Source organism: Phascolarctos cinereus, unplaced genomic scaffold (assembly GCF_003287225.1).
Source record: "Phascolarctos cinereus isolate Bilbo 61053 unplaced genomic scaffold, phaCin_HiC Scaffold_726;HRSCAF=1367, whole genome shotgun sequence".
Taxonomy (NCBI): domain Eukaryota; kingdom Metazoa; phylum Chordata; class Mammalia; order Diprotodontia; family Phascolarctidae; genus Phascolarctos; species Phascolarctos cinereus.
Window position 1 is genome coordinate 259,893,031 of NW_027556098.1, and position 5,029 is coordinate 259,898,059.

Below are 5,029 nucleotides of genomic sequence, written 5' to 3' on the forward strand. Positions count from 1 at the left end.
TTTTTTTGTTTTGGTATTTTGGTTTTGGGGGGTTTTTTGGGTCTTTTCATATATCTCACATAGGCTAGGGCTTTGTGCACAGTTAGGTGCTTAATAATTGCTTTGTCAAATTGTATTGAACTGAATGGCATGACATTTTGCTGCATTGCTACAACACCAAACCATGTGAAGTCATTTTAATCCATCCTGAGATATTCTTTGGAGGTTTTGTAGAGATTTTCAAAGCATTATGTCTTCTCTTAGCAAGCTCTGTCACTTCCTGGCAGCTGGGAGGAGGTAAGTTTAATCCTCCCAAGAATGATTTCATTCACTTACAAATGTTAAGCATCACCCCCTCTTCTCTCTCACCACCTCACATTCTTCATCAATCTTTATAACTCATGTGAAAACAAATCTTTTCTGCTATTCGTTTGCTTAAAATTTACAATCACTAAAAAAAATAAAACCTTTTAAACTCCAAAATGTTTCAGGGGCATAGTTTAAGTAGAAGGCGAAAAGACACTGAGAACAGTCAAGACAATACTTGACTGTTTAAGGAAACATGTGTCCCTGAATTTGGTGTGAAAACAAATACAACAGAAAGACCTATCCACTTTAATAAGCACTAAACAGGAATATGTTGTTTTTGTGTGTGGTTCTGAGATCAGTTTGTTTGAATGATAAGAGCAGAGTAGGGGAGTTCATTTAGTCATCATCATGTAGGGTTGCACAACTACCACCAAGAAACTGGAACAGATTCTCATGTTGCCTGATTTTTGTGTAGAAGATGGCAGACCCAATGGTCTTTTTTCCCATGCTCTAAAAAAGAGCAGGGTATGGCATCCCCTCAGTAATGTCTTATTGTTCCCTAAAGCAGACCAACCTTTCATTCATGAAATTTCTCACATGATGTATTCTTATCCTCAGTCTTCACAGGACATTCTTCTCATAGAAACATATGGGTCAGAGTTAGAAGAGATCTTAGAGGCCATCTTCACAATTTTGCTTCAACCTGTTTTATTTCACATTATTTCCACCACATACTCTACAATCTAGCCAAATTGGACAGGCGGACCCCGTGCCTTGAATGCACTACCTCCTCACCTCCAACTCATATTTTCTAACTCCCTTCAAAGCAAGGTCTTACCTGGTCCACCTCAGTTCTTCGAGCTCTTTCTATGCTATATTCCCTGTTAGAATGTATGCTCCTTAAGGATAGGTACTATTTCACTTTTGCCTTTGTCTCCCAATGGGGGCCATTTGCAGCTACCCTGATCTATATTTTATCGCTGGGCCCTGATGGCTTCAGAAGAGAAAGTGAGACTGGTGACTTTGCACAGCTCTCCCTCACTTCAATCCAATTCACTTATTAGTCATGGCATCGCCTTCCTGATGTCATGATGCTCTTCGAGAACCAAGGACAAAAAAACAACAATTTTTTCAATATTACTTCGTATTTCTTATCTGTTTTCATGTACCGTCATTGGATGTAAGTTCCTTGAGGGCAGAGGCTTTAAAAAGATCACTCATCTCCAGGACATGGGACAGTGCTTTGCACACAGTGGTTACTTAATACATACATGCTTCTTGAATTGAATTAAATCTAATAGAATCCACGTAGATGAAAAACATGAGGATCTCAGAAGTGAGGGGTCTTGGCCAAAGCCGCACAAATATATGTAGGCAACACAAGATAGTGGAAGTCATGAAGTCAAGGAAACCTGGGTTCAAATCCCACCTAGCAGTGTCGTGGTGGGTCTGTTAATGTCTCTGAGCTTCAATTTCCTCACCTATAAAATGAGTATGGTAACTGTTAACATCTGACTCACAGGATTGTGGTGAGATTAAAGTGTGATCGCACAAGATAATTCATGTAAAGTGACATGGAAAGATTAGTTATTATTGTTAGCAGAGGCATGATAAAAATATATATGCCCTTGGCAAAATCTACACAACTTTGTCTATGGTGAACTATCAAGAATTAGAAAAGTCAACATTGACTTAAGTACTAACTACAGGACATGGGGTTTCCTATGTAGAATTAGAACCCTTAGGATGATTATAGGATAGGAGGAGAAGGGGCAGGTATCTGCCTGGGTAGGGACTCAAGAAGGGAGCTCATTGGTTGATATTAGGAAAGATGAAAAGATCAAAAGTTTGTATACATAAACCACTCACTTAAATGAACAGATGTCGTCTGACTCCAAATTGAAAGCCTTTTCTTCTTCACCATGCTCTGTGTTTTCTTAAAGAGAAAGAAAATTAACCATGATAAAATAGAACTATTGCCAGCATAACAATCAGCTACATTGATCAAGCATTTTAAAGTTAGCAAAAAGATTTTCTCCCAACAAGTTTTGGAGAGAAGTCCTGACAGCATCATTATTCTCATTTGAGGCACCCGGTTTGATACAGTATGAATAGAGAAGTGGGCCTGAAGTCAAAAAGACCTGAGTTTAAATTTAGCTTCATGCACTTACTAGTTATGTGACTTTGGACAAGTCGCTCAACCTCTGTTGCCTCAGTTTCCTCAACTGTAAAATAGGATAATAATAGTTATTTACCTCTCAGGGTTGTTGTGAGGATCAAAAGTGAGAATATTTGTAAAGCATTTAATGCAGTGCCTGACACATAGTAAGTATGCTAGCTCATAATCATCATCATCATTTTATAGAGAATCAGAAAGCCTAAGTAGCTTGTTCTGGTTATAGAGCTGTAATATCTAGTTAATTAAAAATATTTTTCTTACCTTCCACAATCCATTCTATTATCCAAACCATAATCAAAACATCAGGTAAGCAGATAAGTATAGGAGCCCTAACAGTGATTGCATCCCCTAGCATACCAACCCTGCTTCCAGCCCAGCCCTCACAGTCATCATTTAGGGAGGCAGCTCCTATGAAAAGGCGGCCAGCCATCACCACTAGCTGCCTCAATTGCTACTCACAAGCTAGCAATCCAGTTTGACTCAAATAAGAAAACATCCTGATAGAGAAACAGGAGGCCAGACAAGTCAAACAACCACCATCACTTTGACCACCATCTCCTCTCACAGCCCAGTGGAGACAGCCTATGGTCCTGACACCAACAGACTTGACAATAGCAATGCCTCCAGGCCAGTGCACTCAGCCATCATCCTGGAAAGCAGTCCCTAGGGAGATTGAGTCCCACAATTGTGCCTGCAGGTGCTGATTACATCTATTGAAGACACAGAAAAGTCTTGCAATCAAAGTCTTTGACACTGTCACATGGGTCAGCATCAGAAACTGAAATGACTTTTATCTGTGGAAATGATGTTAAAGAAGTGAAATTTAACATCTGCTTTGTCACAACATCATGGGACCTTTGGTCTCATTTGCAGCTGAAACCTTACACATAGTCTTTTCCATTAGAATGTGAGCCCCTTGAGAACAGACTATCTTACTTTTCCATGTGTATTCCCAGAATTTAGCACAGTGCCTTGCACATAGTAAGTGCTTAATAAATGCTTTATTCACTCATTCATTAAAAGAAGACTGATATTTTCAATATATCACCCCTCCGCCATACACATATACACAATTTTTATTTTCCACATATATATTTATATAATGTATAATCATCCACCATTATCTTTGGTCATCTCTTTTGTTTGAAGAAGAATCTGCTTCATGAGACTTTTGTCAGTAAAATGTCATTCTCTTAACTCCTATTTTGTGTTTTTTTCTTAGGACTTCGACCTTGTGAGAGGATCAACTCCACTCCAGACAGCCCCAAAGTCTGCAAATGGAACGTAATTCATTTGATGCTGCCACACATTTCAGTGTGATGAAAGAATCTGATAAACTCTTGTGTTCTGACACCCAAGGCCATTTTACAGAGCCAGACCAGTAAGCTTCAAATATATTTAAAAGAGTCAAGGTGCTGACTGTCCGATGCAATATTCCACCTGCACACTGTCCCATCTGGGGGTGTGGAGGATAGCCTAGGCTACACTCCCTTGAAACATCTAATATCTAGGAGCTGCAGTCCATAATGCTGGTGATTTAAGAGATGGCACTGAGTCAGGACTAAACCATAATGGAGAGAGCTTTCATACTAGACATAAAGCTGATGTCTGACCTTTGGTGATTATGAAAGCTTTCTCACCACACAAGGAGGCCAAAGAAATTTCCCAGGTGATTTCATTTGGATCTCAGATCCAGGGCTCAATTGTTTTGGAATGTTGCTATGCATTGTTAAACAGCTGCCACATTTCAGCCAAGAGGTGGCTGCATTTCAATGGTGGGTGAAGTAATTCCTGTTTATATATGCAGTCGCAAAAGAGTTTTGGAGCCCTTTGGCATGCCAGGCATTTTATAATACATCATTAGTTATTTCTAACAATAGTCTAAGAAGGATGAGGGCTCTCTCACACATATACATACTTTGAAAGGTGATAGTCAACCAGAAACAACCTCTGAGGTATTCTCTTTTATCCAGTTGATTGGAGCACAGCTGAGAATGTCACTTTAATGGTGAAACAAATCTTGAGGTAATTTCTTGGAATGCGTATCTGATGAGACCAGACCAAAAAACGGGAGGGGGAAAAGCTGAACAATAATCTACATATCTGGTGGCCCAGAACGATGGCAGCCAGCCCTCTGGAAAAGAAAAGTCTGTTTTTGAGGCATGTGCTCATTGCGGTCATCACGGGCCGCTAAATCCAGGTTAGTGAAGTAATAACATTATTGCTTTGCAAACTCTAGCCACAGAAACAAAAAAGGCTAAATGACATTTGGATACTAATCAAGGACTACCCATTTTCTCCATAAGTGCTAGAATTCAGATACGAGACTTCTTAGTAACTAGACTCATTTTACAAGTGGCATCAGCAAATGGGATGAGCTTGTCACTCTTCAATTCATTTTCCAAATGGGGGAAAAGGCAGAGTTTGAGAAACTTGTTCAGTGTCCCAGGACACAATGGAAAACTCCAGGATATAAACCCCTTTCTTGACTTGAAACCCTCTGTGCTGTCCATATTCTAAGGGAAGCTATCCCCTGTGCTTCTACTCAAGATTAGTCCTACA

The 5,029-nt window shown here is 39.7% G+C and overlaps 1 long non-coding RNA gene across 1 annotated transcript; it reads right to left on the bottom strand.

Annotated features, from left to right (window-relative positions):
• Positions 1 to 1,281: 1,281 nt before the first annotated feature.
• LOC110195831 (uncharacterized) lies at positions 1,282 to 4,539 on the bottom strand. The gene is made up of 4 exons (XR_002321026.2): positions 4,386 to 4,539; positions 2,460 to 2,513; positions 2,158 to 2,224; positions 1,282 to 1,769 (listed from the first exon to the last, which is right to left on the bottom strand). It is a non-coding gene; the product is annotated as an uncharacterized LOC110195831 (long non-coding RNA).
• Between the last annotated feature and the right edge of the window lie 490 nt (positions 4,540 to 5,029).